The 22306-nt window shown below is 40.2% G+C and overlaps 1 non-coding gene and 1 pseudogene across 1 annotated transcript; both read left to right on the top strand.

Annotated features, from left to right (window-relative positions):
• Positions 1-603: 603 nt before the first annotated feature.
• Positions 604-710, top strand: LOC143681763 (U6 spliceosomal RNA). The gene has a single exon (XR_013174824.1). It is a non-coding gene; the product is annotated as a U6 spliceosomal RNA (small nuclear RNA).
• Positions 711-18964: 18254 nt separating this feature from the next.
• On the top strand, positions 18965-21546 carry LOC143680186 (cytoplasmic aconitate hydratase pseudogene; annotated as a pseudogene).
• The last annotated feature ends 760 nt before the right edge of the window (positions 21547-22306 follow it).

The raw sequence follows: 22306 nt of genomic DNA, 5'->3' as shown, positions 1-22306 counted from the left end.
GTTGGGTTCATGGTAAATGGAAGAAGAATTAGATGACTTATTTTCCTTGCCATTGCTTGCAACAAATCTCTACTCTTTGAAGGGGGACTGAGAATACCCTAGTGGAAGATATGACCTGGAAACTTTCATTTTTGGTTGCTGCAATGATATAAGAAAGCCGGTGATCTGACTCATCTCACTTTATATACTGAAAACCTTTTGACACCCATTTATTGCATACAGGCATTTCCCGTTTTACATGGGAATGGAGAAGAGCAGGTTAATTTGCCAGAATTCATTTTTCATGTTGTCTTTACATATTCCAAGGATATATGACAACAGTTCACTTCTCTCCATTTCGCTTTGTGGAGTAGGGATGAAGTTTAGAAAGTTTCAATAACAACTTCCCAATTTTGGAAAAATTTGTAAATTCTAACATTATATAGAAAATAAAACAATGGCTTGATTAAAAAATCTTAGTGGCAAGCATAGCGGATCACTTCTCAGAACCTTAGTATTCTCATATGAAAAAGAGGAGATCAATGCATATAAATTTAATACATTGATAAGTTATCTAGATTGATTTTACCTTTACAAACTGTTATGGAAATACGTATAGCTCTAGTGCTCACTTCGGCAGCACATATACTAAAATTGAAACGATACAGAGAAGATTAGCATGGCCTCTGCACAAGGATGACATGCAAATTCATGAAGCATTCCATATTTTTTCTTAAAAAACAAAAAGAAAAACTTACAGTTCTAGACATTGTTCTTTGATTTATGTACTTGGGAACTAAAAGTCTAATCTTGGGTCCAACATGAAAGTGTACCAATAAAGGCAGATCAAGTAATAAGAAGACAAAGCTTTTCAGGAATGTGATTACTGATTATGTAGCCAGGGATGGTGCATTGAATAAGCTTGGCAGTGTGTATTTTTTCTAGACCACAATAGTGGGGCAAGTGCCATTTCCAGGGCACATGCTCAACCCCTTCATGTGGTCGCAGCCAGGCTCGGCCTGGTCCCTGAGGAGTGTGCTGTACCTTTTTCAAGGCCTGAGGTGGCACAACTCTTCCACTGCAATGAGATGGGAGGCTCATCCTCTGCCCTCAGGGCAAACTCACACTCTCCATGTATATGGGTGGGTCTATTCTCCTGGTCGAGGTTTCTTGACTTCAGACCTGAGCTTCAATGGTTCTCACTCTGCACACTACAACTTGTCCCTTTTGTGTCCTCCTTTGTCCAGATTGGCAGTGGTTCCATTTATACCAACAGTCTCTTCAAGCACTCCAGGACTTCTCCATCATTCTCTTCACATTTCCTCCAAAATCATCCCCTTAGCCATCCAAAAAACCATTCCAACATATCTGGTATTTGCAAACTGCAGCAGCACCCCACTTCTCAGGTACCAGATCTGTTCTAGTTTGTTAGCTGCTGGAATGCAACACACCAGAGATGGATTGGCTTTTAATAAAAGGGGATTTATTTCATTAGTTCTTCAGACTTGTTTTAACTGGGACATTTTCTTGACCTTAGAATTGTAAACAAGCAACTTATTAAATTCCCCTTTTCAAAAAGCCATTCTGTTACTGGTATATTGCATTCCGGCAGCTAGCAAACTAGAACGCTCCCCTTGGCTGATTACAAAAGGAATCAGCTGTGGATGCAGTTGACATGGTCATGATCTAATTCTATGAAATGTCATCATTGCAACAGACAGGCCAGCACTTGCCCAACCAGACAAGCAGGTACCACCACTTGGCGAAGTTGACACATGAAGCTAACCATGACAGGATGCAAATAAACAAAATCAGAAATGAGGGTGAGGTCATTACCATGGACCCTGAAGAAATTTTAAAAATCACAAGAGGATACTATGAACAACTATATGCCGCCTAACTAGATAACTTAGATTAAATGGACAAATTCCTGGAAACAAATGAAGAACTTACACCAACTCAGGAAGAGATAGAAGAGACTGATTTTGGGCTGCTAGGCCATCTGCTTCCCTACTAAGTGCCCAGTAATAAACTCTTCTCTCTTAGGAAAAAAAAAAGAAATAGAAGACCTCAACAAACCTTCCTGAACAAAATGTGGAAAACAACTGTAACAAATAAGGTGTTAGGGGCTGAGAGAGTTCAAATAGAGTTGAGAGGCTACTCTGGAGGCTACTCTTATGCAAGCTTCAGCTAGATATTGCTATTTACCATGGTTTGCCAAACCCCAACCAAAACCATTCCTGTTAACCTTAAATAACACCTAGGGCTTGATCAGAAATTCTACAAAAGTTTCACACACTAATATTACTTTTCAGAAACCTACAACTCCAGATGGGTTCCTAGGCCAGATAAGTCCTGAAACCCAGGATTTATCCATCCCTCATCCCTTATTATTGACAGTCCTTTCCAACATGAAAAAGTTAGTATGGACATAGTCTAAATACTAAAGAGTGGGAGAAGGATCAAGGGAGCAGGAGGAGTTATAACAGAAAAGATAGGATTTAACAAATGAGTATGAATGCTGAATCATTATAGTGGTATTTCCTTTAGTCTCCAGTGTTTAGGAGCAGCTAGAAGAAAAAAACTAAAATTGTGCAACTGAAGCCCTTACCAAACTATGAAATCTGTTCTATTACTACTTGTTACATGCACTTTAAAATCTATTGCTTATTGTATATATGTTATATTTCAAAATTTAAAAAGTTTTCTTTTAAAAGAAACTTGCCTAAGTTCACTTAAGAGGTAAGTAGCAAGGCTAGGCTGTAAATCCAGGTAGTTTTGACTACCGAGATTGAACTTTTTGCCATTCTGCCATACTGGTTTACACATCAGTGTAGATTGTGGACCTCATTTAAGTCATGCAATCCTTTCAAGACAACTTTAATGGTGAAGAGAGTCACTGACTAGAGTTGAGAGTTATTATTAAAATACACACTGCGGGTTGACACAAAATTCACAAAAAAGGTTTCATTTTTGAGAATTTATTGAATACCGCATAATTACTCTCTGGGAGACTGAGAGAGATGCAAAGGAATGAGAACTGGGTTTTAGCTGAAGGAGGCCATATATCTAAAGGCAATGCAAGAGATGTCAAGGAGGAGGAGATATCTTTTTGGAAATCTGCCATTGATAAAGTACACCTGCAATCATCAGGAAGTGTGATAGATACCCCTTTCCTCTCCCTCCCCACTGGTGAGATTAACACCAGAATCTTTGAGGATGGACATCTGGTTTCTGTTTTTCTGTTTTCTTCTCCTTCTGAAGTCATTGGATAATGTCTTGGTCTTTTGCATTTCAGTGACACAGTCATCCCATGACCCAGGAGATATACTCCAGTGAAGAAAATAAAACCAGATGAGAAACTTGGAAAAGTTGCCCTTGCATATGATTTGTTCTGTCACTCTTTGACTGCATGAAGGAAAGTGATGGTAAAAGTCTGTCTCTTTTCTATTATGGACTCCAGAAGAGTCTATATGTTTGTAAATTTTTCACCTAAGGAAAGAATGCTAAACAGGCCTACAGGATGAGTGTGTCTATCTAGAACAACCTATCAATCATCACTTTCTAAGTATTTAGGAGAATTTCAAACAATGGTCCCAAGTGCTATGTAAGCACAGTTACTGCTTCTGAAGGATTTTGCCCTTGGTCAAAGAGACAGAAAGTACTTTAATTAAACGTAAGAGGACCCTGAAAATAAAAACCAAAATGGGCAGTGCCATCTATAGGTGTTTACAGAAAGGAGAAGTGACTGAGAGCTGGGTTGCTGGGAAGACTCCAAGAAGGAAATAGAGATAAGAATTAATGAACAGTTATGGGAGGTGGAAATGGGGTACTTTGAATATTAGGTGCATGAGGCTCCTCTGCTGTGGTGTGAAAGCCAAAGGAAACATCTGTGGTCTCCAGCTCCAAGTATTTCTTTGCTGCTTTGGCTACACCATTCCATCATTATGATTCTTTCCTGGAAAAATTGCCAAATGACCTGAACATAATATTATACACTGATGGTATGTTTTCTTAAACACTGGGAAAAGTTGAAACAAGATAAATTTCTTTACCTAGCTCCTGAGATAGTGATAAAAATTTTTAAAGTTCAAAGAAAAATAAATTTTAAAAGTTCATGTCCCTTCTTGAGGCATTCTATGTTCACATAGTGAGCCTCTAGAGAAGGCCACTAATATGTCAACTTTATCCTGGCCAATTATTAGGGAGCTTAAGGAATTTTCTTCAGAGAAGATTCTTTTTTTGATTTATAGGGAGTTTAACCTAAATTTAAAGAATCCAATGGTGCTGAGTTTGGTGGAATAAACATTCCTTCATTCATGATCTGTTTTATCCCAGAAGGAATTTTAGGTGGCTAGAAATTCTTTTAAGGTCTTTTCTCCTTTTCCACTTCTGGAAATACCAAATACGTAACAACTACTATGTTAATTTTTAGTAACTTATCTGATGACAAGTATTTTCTTGTAGTGTCAGGTAGGGTTTTGCTCTCTTCTGCCCCTTGTTTATCTCTAGTTTTCATCTGGTTTTAGAATATTCCTTTTCTGTCTTCCCTGAGAAAAACAATTGTGGGAATGAGGAGGAAAATACCAGCCTCTTCAAATACCACAGTTCATGTGGACATGAACTGCTGGAAAAATTGCTACATTCTTGTTTTAGTTTCCCAGGCTGCTTAAAGAGAATACCATGAGATAGTTTGGATTGAACAATGGAAATTTATTAGCTTACAGTTTTGAGGCTGAGAAAGCGTCCAAATCAAGTCATTACCAAGGTGATATTTTCTTCCTGAAGACTGGCTACTAGTGATCCCTGGTTCCTCTGCCACATGGCAAGGCAGATGGCAGGATCTGCTGGTCTCTCTCTTTTCTTCTGGTTTCCACTGATTTCAGCTTCTTGCTTCTGTAGCTTTCTTTATCTCTCTCTGTATTCATAATGTTTATAAAGGATTCCAGTGATAGGATTAAGGCCCACCCTGAATGAGGTAGGTCACACCTTAACAGAAGTAGCCTGTGTTGGTTTGAAATTATGTATGTACCCTAGAAAAGCTATGTTTTAATCCTAATCCCATTTTGTAAAGGCAGACATTTATTCTAACCCCTATTAAGCATTGTATGTTTGAAACTGTAATTAGATCATCTCCCTGGAGATGTGATTTAATCAAGAGTGGTTATTAAGCTGAATTAGGTAGAGGCATGTCTCCACCCATTTGGGTGGGACTTGATTAGTTTCTGAAGTCCTATAAAAGAGGAAACACTTAGGAGAATGAAAGATTCAGAGAGAGCAGAGCAGAACAACATAGCCACGAGAAGCAGAGTTCACCAGTCAGCGACCTTTGGAGATGAAGAAGGAAAATGCCTTCCAGGGAGCTTCATGAAACAGGAGGCCAGAAGAAGCTAGCAGATGACACTGTGCTTGCCATGTGCCCTTCCAGATGAGAGAGGAACCCTGACTGTGTTTGCCATGTGCCCTTCCACTTGAGAAACTGTGAACTTCATTGACCTTCTTGAACCAAGGTATCTTTACCTGGATGCCTTAGATTGGGCATATCTATAGACTTGTTTAAATTGGGACATTTTCTCAGCCTTAGAACTGTAAATTAGCAACTTATTAAATTCCCCTTTTTAAAAAGCCATTCCATTTCTGGAATATTGCATTCTGGCAGCTGGCAAAGTAGAACATAGCCTCATTAAAAGATCTTACTTACAATGGGTTTATATTCACAGGAATGATTAACTTTAAGAACATGCTTTTCTGGGGTACATATAGTTTCAGAACACCACAATACTATATTAGAGAAGGAGGGAATGGTTTTCTTAGGATATAAACAGGGTCTTTTCCTTGAATGTGACAAATTTGCGCAATTTGATTAATTATAGGTCAAATGAAGAAAAGCTAATAATGGGCTTTTGTTATCTGCCTCCTCAGCACACTTTTCCCTAACCTGTGCTCTTTCCCCATCACATTAGGCTCCTTTCACTGTAATTATCACTGCCTTCTTTTTTTCTAATACCCTAAATTCTATATCCTAAACTCTACTCTCATTACTTTGTGACCATAGACCTTGCTGATCACTGTCTGCCACTTTGGAAAAGATCTAAAGATTCAATATGGACTTCAAATCTTTTTCAATTTAAAGGAAGTATTAACTTAAATGTAAAGAATCTAATTGTGCTGGGTTGGGTGGAATAAATGTGCATTCATTCATTTATTCATGATCTGTTTTGTCCTGGAAAGAATTTCACGCAGCTAGAAACTCTTTTAAAGTCTCTCCTCCTTTTCCATTTGTTAAACACCCAATAAGTATCAGCCACTGTGTTAAGCACTGGCCTACAAAGCTAAATATTGCCCAGAGTCTTGCCCTAAGAGAGCTCACTGTCCAGTCAGAGAAACATACTAACCTAAATCCTACTTCTGGATTGGATCAGAATTCAGAAGCATGTAAGAATCTGCATTCTTATAGCTAAGGGCAAAAAGGCCTGTGTACTTTTCCCTAAAAAGGGGATAATATTGAGAAAAAGAATTGTCTTCTCTGCCTTGTTCACTGGAGAAGTGTTGAAAGAGGATTAAAGTAGTATCAAAAGAGCTTCATACTGGTTTTATTCATGGAAGAAGAAAAGCAATTGGTAATAGTTTAACTAGAAGGCAGCCTCCCATTGGGCTTGAGGCCAGTATGATGGAGACCATGCGTTAAACATGGAAAGGTGTTTATGATCCTGAGCCTTTGCTTCTGGTTAACAACATGTACAGTCCACCCACATCCCACTTGGAGAGAATATCTCTTCTTCAATGATGAGTTGGAGACGGTGGTATAGGAAGGGAGAGAGAGGAGTGTGGGAAAATGAGCATATTCTATGCCAGGCCCTCACTACAACCCTAACAATAAGAAGGAAAACTAAGTTTATAACTCATTCTCCTTCCCATTTGGCTCCATGTGGATCCCTGAACAAAGTGCTAATTTCTCCTCATTGTGTCCTTTAAAGGAAGTCCTTGGGATTTACAACAGGGCTCCAATGCAGAATAAAGGAACACTCAAATTCAAAGAAGATTTATTTTAATTTCCTAAAACTCTCAGCTCTTGTTATCTGTCTTAATCCCTCCTCCACTTTCCCAACCCTGCCTCATACCCACTTTGCACACTTTGGCCTTGGCATCTTTAGTTCCTGCTATGGTGAACTAAATATGTTTCACCACCTTTCTTTTCTAAACCTGCATCATCCAAGGCTCAGCAGAATCTCTCTTCCTGAGGTACTCTCTATAACACAGCTATAGTCCTTGAGCTCTGTAATGGTTAGGTTCTGGCTAAGTAATGATACTCAGGTGCCTGGTCAGGCAAGCACTGGCCTGACTATGGCTGCAAGGGTATTTCATAGTTGGTTGATAAACTGGAAGGCTGGTGTATTAAATCATCAGTCAGTTGACTGCATCTATCGCTGATTAGATCTGCAAGCAACTAAGGCATATCTCCTATAATGAGATAATTCAATCAGTTGAAGGCTTTTAAAGAAGAAGAGAGACTTTTTCATTGCTTCTTCAGCCAGTGAGCCTTTCCTGTGGAGTTAATCCAGACCCCTCATCAGAGCCACCAGCTTCAGAGCCTGCCCTGTGGATTTTGGACTCTTCCATTCCCATGGTTGTGTGAGACACATTTATAAATCTCATTTTTACAGATATCTCCTGTTGGTTCTCTTTCTCTAGAGAACCCTGACTGATATGGCCTGGTACCAGGAGTGGAGCTTGAGAAACAGAATCTTAAAAATGGGTTTTCACAATTATTTTTCTACTCTAATTAAATTTAGAGGCACTAATGACTCTGTTTCCAGTAATCAAGATGGCCCTGACAGTCTGGGGGTGAGTTGGCAAAAGAGATACTCAAAATATCACCATTAGATTATGCTAATTGCACACTTATATGAGGCAAGGCTCTGGGTGAGAAGGTTTTTAACACCTTTATGGAGTTTTTTGGAATTAAGAGGTATAATGATGTTGGTTGGTTGTTGTTAGATATGCTTCATATAGCGATGAAGGAAAGGGATGAGCTGAAGGCTTCAAATTTGCAACTTAAGTGCTATATGAACAATATGAAGATTTCCATGTTTACCCTGAAAAAAAATCTTATTTCCTGGTCTCAGACTTGAGGTCTCTGAAAATAATACACAGAGCTGCATAGTGTGAGCAGCAGATTAACAATGTAAACTAAAATCTTAATCTTTCAAGGCATCTGCTGTTAAAGTAAGGGCTTTGATTTGTAAAGGACAGGATCCTGAACTTGGGGTGGGGATATATGGCTTTATAATAATGGCAGTGGGAAGATGGATTCCGTGGAATCTTCTGAGACTTTGCTAGCTACGCCTGTAATGGACTGCCTGAGTAAAGAGCTTCCTGACCTTCAGCCTGCCTTGAGAAAATAGTTTCCCAGCTACTGGTCTACCCAGAGGAGTCTGCCATCCAACCTCCACATGATGAGATTAACCCTTCAGTGCCTGCTAACCCTGTAACCACTTCCCCTGGGGAAACAGCTCTCATTCCTCTGTCAGAGCTACTAATTCTGTTTCACCAGATGAAACTGTAATGGAATGCCCTGAGGCATTGGGCTTGAATGACTATTCTACTTCTTTTCATGACCCACCCCCATCACCCTTCTTTTCTTCAAGACTTATAACAACACTAAAGTCCCAAAAGATCCTGAATGGTGAGGTACAAAGTGTGACCCATGAAGATGTATTCTATACTCCAAAAGAACTGTGTGAATTTTACAATCTGTACAGACAGAAATCAGGGGAATATGTGTGGGAATGGATATTAAGAGTGTGGGGTAATGGTGGAAAGAATATAAAATTGGATGAAGCTGAAATTATTGATATGGGCCCACTACACAAACATTCTGCATTCAATGTTGTAGCTTGAGGGGTTAGAAAAGGGCAATAACAGCTTATTTCAGCTTGTTGGCTGAAACATGGACTAGAAGATGGCTAACATTGCCTGGGATTGAAATGTCAGAACTGGTATAATGTAGATGAGGGGATCCAGAGGCTTAGAGAGATTGGAATGTTAGAGTGGATTTATTATGGAAGACCTGCTCATGCAACCCAGGAGTGACCAGAGGACACATCTTTTACCAGAAACTTGAGAAATGCAGATATGACTGAAAAAGAGAAAACTCAGGCCTGGTTTTCAGATGGTTCTACACAATATGCAGGGACCACTGGAAGTGGACAGCTGCAGCATGACAACCCCTTTCTGGGATGTCCTTACAGGACAGTGGTGAGGGGAAATCCTCCAATGGGTAGAATTTGGAGCAGTTCACCTGGTTGTTCATTTTGCTTGGAAGGATAATTGGCCAGTGATGCATTTCTATATTGACTCGTGGGCTGTTGCTAATGATTTGGCTAGGTGGTCAGGGACTTGGAAGAAGCATTAGTGGAAAATTGGTGAAAAAGAGGTCTGGGGAAGGGGTATGTGGATAGACCTTTCTGAATGGGCAAAGAACATGAAGATATTTGCATCCCATGTTAATGCTCACCAGGGTGTGACTTCAGCAGAGAAAGTTTTAATAATCAAGTGGATAGATGACCCATCCTATGGATACAAGTCATCCTCTTTATGTAGCCACTCCTGCCACCACCCAATGGACTCATGAACAAAGTGGGCATGGTGGTAGGGCTGGAGATTATGCATAGGTTTAGCAACATGGACTTCCACTCACCAAGGCTGATCTGGCTAGAGCCACTGTGGAGTGCCCAGTCTGTCAGCAGCAGAAGCCCACACTCAGTCCCTGATATGGTATCATTCCCCAGCATGATCAGCCTACTACTTGGTGGCAGGTTGATTACACTGGACTATTTCCATCATGGAAGAGGCAGTGATTTGTTCTAACTGGAATAGATGCATACTTCACATATGGGTTTGCCTTCCCTTCCTGCAATGCTTCCACAAAAACTACCATCTGTGGATTTACAGATGCCTTATCCATGGTCATTGTATTACACACAGCATTTCTTCTGGTCAAAGAACCCACTTCTTAGCAAATGAAGTGCAGGAATGGACACATGCTCATGGAATTCTTTGGTCTTACTATGCTCCCTATCATCCAAGGCAGCTGGGTTGACAGAACAGTGGAATGGCTTTTTGAAGACCCAATTACAGTTACAACTAGGTAGCAGTACCTTGCAGGGCTGAGGCAGTGTTCTCTAGGAGGCTCTGTATTCTCTGAATCAGCATCCACTCTATGGTGCTATTTCTCCTATAGCCAGGATTCATGGGTCCAGGAATCAAGGGATGGAAATGAGAGTGGCACCACTCACTATCACCCCTAGTGATTCACTAGGAAAATTTTTGCTTCCTGTCCCTGAAACCTTAAGCTCTGCTAGTTTGCAAGTCTTTGTTCCAAAAGGAGGAGTGTCCTACCAGGAGACAATAATGATTCCATTGAATTGGAAGTTAAGACTGCCACTTGGCCACTTTGGGCTTCTCATGCCACTGAATCAACAGGCACAAAAGGGGGTTACTGTTTCATCTGGGGTGATTGATACTGACTATCAAGAGGAAATAGGACTGCAACTACACAATGGAGGTAAAGAAGAGTTTCCTGGAATATGGGAGATCCCTTAGGGTATCTTTTAGTACTACCATACTCTTTGATAAAGTCAATGGAAAACTGCAACAACCCATTCCAGGCAGGACTACCAATGGCTCTGAAACTTCACGAATGAAGGTTTGGGTCGACCCACCTGGCAAAGAACCACACCAGTTGAAGTGCTTGCTGAGGGGAAAGGGAACATGGAATGAGTAGTAGAAGAAGGTAGTGACCAGTGTGAACTATGACCATGTGACCAGTTGCAGAAATGAAGATTGTGATTGTGGGAATGTTTCCTCCTTGTTTTGTTATGACTGTGTTTGGATTTGTAATAAGCAAATATCTTATTTGCCCCTCATCATATGACATAAGTTCTATTGTTCATGTTATAGTATTTAAGTCATAGGATATGAAGTTTAAGGTTGAATGTTTCCAAGGACTTGCACCCTATTATGGAAAGATGTAGTGCATTTACGGTTTTATGCATGACAGTTGAGTTTTGTTTGGCAAAATCCATGTCTGTTATTGTGTTCTATTTGGAAATTAAGCATGTTTCAAAGTGATGTATATAGTTGCCAAATTGACAAGGGGTGGACTGTGATGGTTAGGTTCTGGTGTCAACTTGGCCAAGTGATGATGTCCAGTTTTCTGTTCAGGCAAGCATTAGCCTGACCATTGCTGCAAGGATATTTCATGGCTGGTTCATAATCCAGAAGGCGAGTGTATTAAATCATCAGTTAGTTGATTACATCTGTGGTTGATTACATCTGTGATCAACTAAGTTGTGTCCCCCCTTCCCCCCAACAATGATATAATCAAATCAGTTAATGCTTTAAGGGAGAAGAGAGCCTTTTCAGTGCTTCTTCAGCCAGTGAGACTCTCTTATGGAGTTTGTCTAGACCCTTCATCAGAACTGCCAGCTTTATAGCCTGCCCTATGGATTTGGACTCCTCCATTATCATGGTTGCATGAGATAACTTTATAAATCTCAAATTTATAGATATCTCCTGTTGGTTCTGTTTCCCTAGAGAACCCTGACTAATACAAGTTCCCTTATTTTATGACTCCCATGTCAGAGGTATGCATTATTATTTAGATACGTTATGGCTCTTTTATTGATTTGGATGTGTTCTTTTTGTCTCCCAAAGTGCATAAAGTCACAGATTTTTTTTTTTTTTTTACATGGGCAGGCACTGGGAATTGAATGCAGGTCTCCGGCATGGCAGGTGAGAATTTTGCCTGCTGAGCCACCATCACACTGCCCATCACAGAATTCTTTTGCATCCACAACAGACGCTTACATAGGTTTAGTCCATAACTGGACCCATAAATACTTGCTTGACTATCTCTGTGGTGGCTTGTACCTTAGACAACTGGAATTGGTGGAGGAGTGGAGACTCAGGAAGATGCAAGGATAAGCAGGATGAGGATAATGATAAGGTGGAAACCTCGGAGAGCCATCGGCTAGCTATGACTGCATATCACAACTTGCTTATGGCTAACCTGTTGAAATTCCAATTTCATGAAATTTCTAAGGAAAAATATTCCTTCTTAGGGAGACAGAGGAATGGATATAGATGATTTTCAAGGTTCCCAGACATAGAGAGGCTGAATATCAAAACATGCTGTCAATACCTCCTTGCTTACCCTTTGGCTGACCCATTCCATTCTTTGCTTTTATAAGTCTGGTACTTATAATACTTTATATGAGAACACCAAGATCAGTGTGCATCATTCACATGGATCTTGTTGAAATTTGCAAAAGATTTTTAAAGATCCTTCAAAGTCTATAATGTACTTGTGAACTTACCGGAATACCCTAACAGCTCCAGGGACAGGAAATTAAGAGTTTTGTTTCATTTTGTTAGTTCATCACAGCTTTGTTTCTGATGATGAAACTCTTGCTTCCAGGATTAAAAACATACAGATAGTCAACCGAGTAGTAGTCAACATCTGGACAATTAAGAGCAGTTGCTATAATTTATCTTGGGAAATGGGTCAAAGTTGAAGGTGTGGGCATGTGGAAAATCATCTTCCTTTAACAAGAAATAAAACCATAATCACCAAAAGGCATTTTATAAATCCCCTCTAATTTCCTAAGCATCTAGAGTGAGTGCAAAAGTCAAGATATTAGAAATTATAACTCACTAGGGTGTGGCCAGCTGAGGACTTCACAGGAATCTGGGACTTGACATGGGCCTTTTTAACACAGTAGTTGCAAGCAGTTTCATTCATCGGACAAGATAAAATGTTAGGGTTTCAAAAAAAAATTCCAAGAAACAGTGTCTTTCTTTCTTATGACAGCATTAATAGTGATAATGAGAAAATGATAGCAACTAATATTTATTGAGTGATTACCATGAGCTAGGTACTGGTCTTAGACCTTTATACATTCTAATCCTCATTAAATTCTCACAGCTGCCCTATAAGATATTCACTAATATTACTCCCATTCTAGAGAGAAGAAAACAGAGGCATTGAGTGGATAAGGGACTTGCTTAAAGTCACAGAGCATGTTAGTGAAGGAGGCTCTAAAGTCTGCTCAGATTAATGCAATGTAAAGATGAGTCCCTGAGCTACTGGAGGTTGGGATCTAAGCTTTTAATCTCTGTATCCACAGGACTTTGCACAGTGCTTGGCCTAGAGCAGAAGTTCAATAAATATGTGGCTGGATCAGTGAATAAATGGCAGAATGGTCAGAAGCCTCATCCTTCAGGCATCCTCCCTGCTATGGTGATATTTATACTCAGGGATATAGGGAGTTTAGGTTCCCATGACATGCAACTTCCAAGTAGTTTCACAGGTTAGTGAGACCATTTATTTCTTTATATATATCTTCTATGCTAGAAAAATGCAGAGAGAACGGAAGCTGTGCAATCAGACCATATTATAACCAATTTTTCTGCCGTTGTAAAGATCTTGGTCTCAGGTGCTATCATACACGAGAGCCTAAGAATGTGCTCCATTGATGAGAACTACCTTTTCATTTATTTTTTTTCCTTTTTTCTTTTTTCCCCCCTCTCTTCTAGTCTTTTCTCCTTTCCTCTCTTTTATTTTCCCTTCATTTTCCATCCATTTTTCATTAGGGTCAGAGTTATTTAAAGCATGGTAAAAATATTGTCTTTTTTTTTTTTTCTTTCATCATGCCTAATTCTGTGATTGTGAAACACACACATAAAATCGCTAAGTTTCAAACCCTGACATGATTCCCAGACCATCTGAGACTGGGCTAGAGCAAAGATACAAATCATCATTTTGTAAACTGTCATTATTCAATCACAATTAAATCACTTACCATAAATGAGAGTCATGTGGTGTTCTAGTTTGCTAGCTGCCGGAATGCAACACACCAGAGACGGATTGGCTTTTAATAAAAGGGGATTTATTTTGTTGGTTCTTCAGAGGAAAGGCAGCTAACTTTCCACTGAGGTTCTTTCTTACGTGGAAGGCACAGGATGGTCTCTGCTGGTCTTCTCTCCAGGCCCCTGGGTTCCAACAACTTTCCCCGGGGTGATTTCTTTCTCCATCTCCAAGGGCCCAGGCTGAGCTGCAAGTGCTGAGATGAGGAATGCCAAGCTGCTAGACTGTGCTACATTGCGTTCTCTCATTTAAGCACAAGCCAATTAAGTTAAACGTCACTCATTGCAGCAGACACGCCTCCTAGCCGACTGCGGATGTAATTAGCAACAGATGAGATTCACCTACCATTGGCTCATGTCCACAGCAACAGAACTAGGTGCTTTCACCTGGCCAAGTTGACAACTGAATCTAACTACCACATGTGGTAACTGGGCACTGAAGAACAATCTAGCTAGACACAAACACAGTAACTGGATGACTCTGGAGGATGCATCTTTTGGGTTTCTGAGATTGCCTGTGATTTCCATTCTCATCCACAAGATATTTCTTAGAAGTCTGCAACTCATCATAAAAGACTAAGAATTTTCTGTACAATATTGTGTGTTAGGCATAGCATGCAGCGAAATTCTACGTATTGCATCTGCAAATAATAAAAAGGTACAGTTGGATGGAATGCTTCCTCTTATTTATTCTGCTCATTAAGCTTTGTCTTCTTGGCTCCTATAGTTCCTTGGAAGTGCTCAGGCTCCAGTCACTGGTGACTTATGAATAGTCAAATAAAGGACAGTTTATAGTCTTTATCTTACTTGATCTCTCTTTGGCACTTTACATAGTTGACTACTTCTTCCTCAGTAGGTTGGCTTCTGGGACACCATTCTTTCATGAGTCCTTTCAACTTGACATCTTTCCAATCTCCATCACAAGGCCACACCTTAAATGCTCCCATTCTCCAAAGTTCAGTCCTTGGGCCTCTTCTCTTATCACACCACACAATCGCCCCAATTTCCCTGGGTAACCTCTTCCATGCCAAAAGCTTCTGGTGTCATCTTTATAGTGATGACTTTCAAATCTGGATCTCCTGCCTAGATCTTAGCCCTAAGCATCTGAATTATAACTAACTGCCACCTGGTCATCTCCATATGGAAGTATCATAGAAACAGGGCATTTAAAAGTTCCCTAAATGAAGTTACATACCCTCCCCATATTTGTCTCCTTTTGGATTCCTTCTCTTGGTTAACCAAAACACAATTCAACCTAAAAATTCATGCAACAAAGACACTATATGTCTCTGAATCTTCCATTTCCTTCATTACTCTTATCCAGTTAGTTACCTTTTAAATGTTCTTCAAAATAGATACTGCATACTCTCTATTTCATCTCCTGCAAAATGGGGAGTATTTATCCAGCTTTGGTTTTCACACTCAAGGTCACAACCATGGCTTTAGTTCAGGACCTTCTGGTCTCTCATTTACTAACTTTATGCCAAAAGCTTTACAACTAAACTCACTGGCAGCCCTACTAGCTTTATAGATGGACTTACTGTCAATCCCTCCCTTACTCCTACCTTTTCTTCATACTATTTACCAGGAATTTTCTAAAACACAAATCTATTCACTGCCTCAAAACTCTCAATGGACCGTTTCATTGCCCAGAGGATAAAATCCAAAGTCCTTAGTATGTATCCAAAATCCAAAGTATGTTTTAATACTCTGGACATTTTGGTTATGAGTGATGGAAACTCAATTCAATGTGGATCAAGTAGAAAGGGAATCTATTGGTTCATATAACTACAAGGTCTAGGGGTTGCTCAAACTTTAGACACAGGGTACAAAAGATGTCACCAGGGCTCTCTCTTTCCTTTCCTCTTGCTCTCCCTCACTCCATTCCTGCATTCTACTCTCCTCTGTGTGCTTGTATTATTTGGCAGACAACTTCTAGTCAATGTAGAAAGGTGGCTACTTGCAACTCCAGGCTTGCATGATCCTACAATTGAAGATTCCAAAATAAGAAAAGACCCACTATCCAAATTTCCAAACATAAAATCTTATGAAAGATTTGATTGTCTAGTTTGGGTCATGAGCCTTGAACTTACCACTGTAGCCAAGAAGGACAGAACCCTATACTTGATTTTTTTAAATATACATATTTTTATTGTGAAAAATAACATATATACAAAAAGGCAATAAATTTCAATGCACACCACAACTAGTTATAGAACAGATTTCAGAGTTTGGTATAGGTTACAGTTCCACAATTTTATGTTTTTCCTTCTAGCTGTTCCAAGACACTGGAGACTGAAACAAATATCCATATAATGATTCAGTAGTCATACTCATTTGTCAAATCCTATCTTTTCTGTTATAACTCCTCCTTCTCCTTTGTTTTTCTCCCAATTTTTAGGGGTATTAGGGCTATGCTCATTCTAGCTTTTTCATACTGGAAAAGGTTGTTGATAATATGGGATAGGGGGATGAAACTAGCTGATGTTCTGGAGAGGCTGGCCCCTCTGGGTTTCAGGACTTATCTGGCCTAGGAACCTATATGGAGGTTGTAGGTTTCTGGAAAGTAATCTTAGTCCATGGAACCTTTACAGAATCTTAGACAGAGCCCAAGGTGTTCTTTAGGGTTAACAGGAATGGTTTTGGTTGGGGATTGGTAAACCATGATAATTAGCAATATATAGCTGAAGCTTGCATAAGAGCAGCCTCCAGAATAGCCTCTTGACTCTATTTGAACTCTCTCAAATTCACTGATACCTTTTTTTGTTACAATTCTTTTCCTCCTTTTGTTCAGGAAGGCATTGTCAGTCCCCTGGTGCCAGGCCCAGGCTCATCCCTGGGATCTACTGGATTTCTAAAACATAGGGAAAGTTTAGAGTAGGTATTCATTAAATTATTGCATTAATAAATGTTGCAGGAATGAATAAATGAATTGCTGAGTTTTTTAGGAATAGAAATAGTATGTAAAGCTTAAAAATTTTTCCTGGATGTCAGAAAATTACATGTTTATGTGTGTTGGTATGCTGTGTGTTGTTCCTTATTCCTATTAAAAACATTAATTGTGCTAGGAAAGTAAATATCCATATCTTGGAAAAATGTTAGAGGCAGGAGTAGAGAGTGATGTGATGTAGGAGCCACGCTTTGGAGTTTGAGATGAGGAAAAGTTGAAGGCAGTGAAAAGGATTCTCTGCCAATATAAGGCAGATTCCATTTTCTGAGAATACATACTGATTAATGGATGCTCCCAAATTCTAGGGAGACTGAGCTCTAGATGACTGTTTGGAACCTTATCACTATTTTTCAACTTATCCTCCACCCCTTCAACCTGCCTCTCAACACACATGCAAAATTACACATGCACAAGCACAATTTCTTAGGGAAAAAGAGTGCTATTTCTCAGCAACACACAGAGTTGTGCTTTCTGATTGTTCCATTACGCCCTTTACACAGTGGGAAGGATAACATGTGGATCTTTGAAATGCCTTTTTCTTTTTAGATAAATGGAGAAGTATGAGGCAAGCAGAAGGTTAAAGTTGTCTGAAACGGGCAAGGATGGCCAGGATGTATGGGAAAAAGGTGAGAAGAATGATAGGGTCCCCAAATAAACTTTCTAGACATCCTACCTTAGCTCATGATTGGCCAAGTTTGTCTCAATGATGAGAAAATGGCATGTGATCCCATTTCTGCTACTTGTGCCTGCAACACATAGCTCTGCTTCTTTGATATATAAGCAAGTTTAGTTTTGTTTCATACAAACCCATTCCTTTCAAAGAGCATTGTTCTCATAAAATACATTAGGAGTATAAGATTTGGAGCTGCCAAATAGAATTTGGGTAATCTTACATCATCAGTCACCAAACTGCAAACTCTCTATGTGATCTCTTGCATAATGGGGAGTATTAATCCCTAGTTTGGCTTTCATTCCCAAAGGGCTGTGTGAGGCACTCAAATGAGATGCGTGTGAACCTGGTTTGTAATGTGTTAAGTATAATATATACGAGTGAGTAATTACTATTAGAGAATGGATGCAACCCCATCCATAGAATGTTGAAATAAATGCAAATGGTCATTTTTTGAGGTTTTATTTAATTTTTCATTAAATAAAATAATTTATATTACTTTCTAGCAGTTGGATATTTAAGATCAGGTAATATGGGTGTGAGTGCATTTATTAGATTTCTCTGCTGAGTTGATGAACTGAAGAGACTGTTTTAAATAAGTGTTTATGATAATTTGGCTGACAGGATACAAAGCTATGCCTTACTTAGGTAAAAGAAGAGGAAAAAAGGGGTAGAAGAGGGGGACAAAAGGAAGAAAAGCTATGGCTACATTTGTTGACGGGGGGCACTCCTTAGAAGTGCTAAAGGGTTTTGATGATCTAGAACACAGTTCGAAACATAAGCTGGTAGAAGGAGCAGCCGAGGGGGGTAATCAAACCCAGAGTCTGTTCCTGACCTCCTGTGGGGCTGTAGGAAAGCATTCCTTTCCCTCATGTGGAAGTGCCTGATTGAATTGTCAGTGGGAAAAGCAAAGCAAACCCAAAAACCATGTACCCACAAAATAAACTTCAACTGATAAATATTACACTATTGTTACATCAGTGATTTGCACAGAAGCAAGTTCACTAAACATCTGTTGAGTGAATAAGCAAATGAGTGTGGGAGTTGGGTGGGGAACAAGGAGGGTATCATCACACACTTGACCCTCAACATGTTGCTAACTTTGGCTTTTCTTCCTTTTGTATTCCCTTGTGAAGACAGTTTTATAACAGAGAATTAATGAAAAGGAAGGCTTGCAAAGTAATCACAAAACATGACTAATTTTACCGACCACCCATGGCTGAGGCCAAGTGCGTGGCCTGTTCCTGTTCTAGCTGCCGGCTCTGCTCCACGGGTGCTCAGCCCACAGGTTCGAGATCCCTGAGGTGGAGAGGGGAGGAGCGCCGAGGCTGCGCTGTAACTGCACAGCGCATCGAGCCAGCCCGGCACATTCTTGGCTGCACGCTAATTGCGGGAGACGAACGGTGCAGTCCACCGGAAGGTGTCCATCAGTAATCATGAGCAACCCATTCATGCACGTTGCCGAGCCGCTGGATTCTGCATAACCAGAAACATAATTCATTAAATTTGAATAAATTAGAAGACCCAAGATTTGGATGCTTGCCATTTCCTTTCAGAGCTCTCCTGGAGGCAGCCATTTGGAGCTGTGACGAGCTTTTGGTGAAGAAAAATGACATTGAGAATATCCTAAATTAGAATGTCATGCAGCATAAGAATATAAAAGTACCATTTAGGCCTTCCGAGGATGTCCTGAGGGACTCTACAGATGTGCTACCTGTGGTTGACTTTGATGGAATGTGTGATGCTGTGAAACAGCTAGGAGATGATCCAGAGAAAACAAACCCTTTCTATCCTGCTAATCTTGCAGTTGATCATTCCATCCTGGTTGATTTCAATAGAAGGGCACAGTTTACAGAAGACTCAAGACCAGAAAATTGAAAGAAATAGAGAATGATTTGAATTTTTAAAGTGGGGTTCTCCAGCTTTTCACAATATGCAGAGTATTCCTTCCCTAACCCAGGAATCTTACCAGGTGAATTTGGAGTACTTGGCAAGAGTGATATTTGATCAAGATGGTTATTATTACCCTGGAAACCTCTGTGGACATGGATTCACACACTACCATGATGATAGATTGAGCATTCTTGGTTAGGGTATGGGTGGTATCCAAGCAGAAGCTGTCATGCTGGGTCAGCCAATCAGCATGGTGCTTCCCCCAGGTGATTGGCTACAGGCTGATGGGGCATCCCCAACCTCTGGTACCAACCACTGACAACCTGCTCACCATCACCAAGTACCTCCACTAGGCTGGGGTGGTAGGCAAATTTATAGAGTTCTTTGGGCCAGCCTAGCTGTCCATTGTTGACCAAGCTATGATTGTCACCGTGTGTCCAGAAAGTGGAGCACCTGCTGCCTTTTTCCCAGTTGATGAAGTTAGTATCATGTACCTGTTACAGACAGCTGTGATGAAGAAAAGTTAAGCATATTAAAAGAGTACCTTCAGGCTGTAGGGATGTTTTAAGATTTCAGTGATTCCTCTCAAGACCAAGATTTTATCCAGGTTGTGGATTAGATTTGAAAACAGTAGTGCATTGCTGCAGTGGACCCAAAAAGCCTTTGAGCTGCCTTGGAGCCTAGAAAGGGTTTGAAGAATTCCATATTGCTCCAGGCTATCTTACTGACCATAAGATGCTTATTTATAATAATAGTAAATTCATCCTTCCTCATGGTTCTGTGTTAATTGCTGCCATTACTAGCTGCACAAACACCAGCAATACTCTTTGATGTTAGGAGCAGAATTGTTAGCACAAAAGCTGTGTCTGCTGGTCTAAACGTGAAGACTTACATCAGAACAAGCCTGTCCCCTGGAAATGGTGTGATCACCTATTATCTACAAGAAAGTGTATCATGCCTTTTCTTTCTCAGCTTGGGTTTGGTGTTGTGACCTATGCTGCATGACCTGCATTGGTAATAGTGGGCCCTTACAGAAATGCATGGTAGAAGCCACCACACAGGTAGACCTTGTAGCCATTGGGGTGCTGTCTGGAAACAGAAGGTCAAGTCCACCTTAACACCTATTTAGCCATTTCTCCCTTAGTAATAGTGTAGCAATTGCTCAGACCATCAGGATCAACTTTGAAAAAGAGCCATTGAGGGGTAAATGCAAAGGGACAACAGGTATTTCTGAAAGACATTTGGTCAACCAGAGATGAGAACCAGATGTTCAAGCATCAGCGTGTCATTCCTAGGATGTTTAAGGATGTCTACCAGAAAATAGAAACCGTGAATGAAAATTGGAATGCCTTAGCAGCCCCAGCAGGTAAGGTGTATTATTGGAATTCCAAATCTACAAACATTAAAGCACTACCTTTCTTTGAAAACCTGACTTTGGATCTTTAGCCCCCTAAATCTATAGTGGGTGCCTATGCACTCTTAAATTTGGGAGATACTCAATAAAACTGACCACATCTCTCTGGCTGAAAAGACCACTAGAAACAGCCCTGCTGCTCACAACTTAAGTAACAGAGCACTGACTCCATGAGAGTTCAACTCCTATGGCTCCTCCCAAAGTAATGACACTATCATGGCAAAGGGGACATTTTCCAACATTTACTTGTTCAACAAATGTTTTTAATAAGTAGATGCCTCTGAGGGTACCAGCAGGCAGTCTTCCCCTGATCATTATGGCCAGCAAAGAGTATGGCTTAGGGAGCTCCCATGATTGGACAGCCAACAGTCTTTCCTGCTAGGAATCAAAGCTGTCTGGGCAGAGAGTTACAGTGCATTCACCAAAGTAACCTGTTTAGAAGGGGGGTGGCCCTCCTGGAATATGTCACTGGTAAGAATGCAGACCATCCTGGAACTCACTGGAGAGAAGCAATACACTACATCATTCCAGAAAACCTCAAATCAGGAATGAAAGTTCAGGCCAAGCTGGATGCCAGAAAGACATTCCAGGTTGTCATGAGGTTTGACACTGAAGTGGAGCTCATTTATTTCTTCAACCTGGGGGCATTCTAACCACATGATCTACAAGATGGCCAAGGAAGCCCTCATCTCTCCGGAGATCCATGCTTGATGCTGCATCCCTGAGAAAAAACATCATGCCACTGGCCAACTGAGCCTCCTGAGGCTAACCCTCCCTCCCAGCCTCCACCGAGGAATGCTAATTTGCTGAAGGAGCCAAATGTGGGGGCTAGAATGGTGAGAATGTCAGTAGTGTCAGGGAGAACCAGCTTATCTTTAAACTTATTGATCACAGGATACTAATTTTCATTCTTGGCCTATTACTGCACAACTGAACAACTTAGTGAACAAAGGAAAGCACTTAGTGAACAAAGGAAGTACACCCTTTTAAGTGTACTCCCTGCTATTCTCTGCTCAATGGACCCTTTCCATTGAGGGTCATTTTCCCTTGCCTATTATACCAGCACTAACTGACATAAGAACTTTTTCATATTTCAAATCGTCATAGTGATTGTGATTCTCCATCCTTCCCTCTTTTCTGTCAAAGGGAATGATCTGAACATCTCACAGACAGTTCTAAAGTTGAAATTAATTGAATATATACTTTCTGATAGAGAAACATAGAAGGAAATGTGATGCTTTCTTCTCCTATCTTCAAAAAGTTCTTCTAGATAATTTTACATTTGCCAAGAGGAGATATGTGTTTGGAGATGATTTGGGAAGGAGACACAGAGCATCTCTAATTTGAAAAAAATTAAATCTATTTTCAAGGAAAAGCATAACCTTACCTTCCTTATGTAAGCTTCATATTTTCTTACATTCTTCTATGCACACATCTCAGTGAACCCCTTGAAACAAAGGTCTATGGAAAT

This window comes from Tamandua tetradactyla, chromosome 4 (assembly GCF_023851605.1).
Source record: "Tamandua tetradactyla isolate mTamTet1 chromosome 4, mTamTet1.pri, whole genome shotgun sequence".
In the NCBI taxonomy this organism is placed as follows: domain Eukaryota; kingdom Metazoa; phylum Chordata; class Mammalia; order Pilosa; family Myrmecophagidae; genus Tamandua; species Tamandua tetradactyla.
This window is presented reverse-complemented; position numbering and strand designations above follow the sequence as displayed.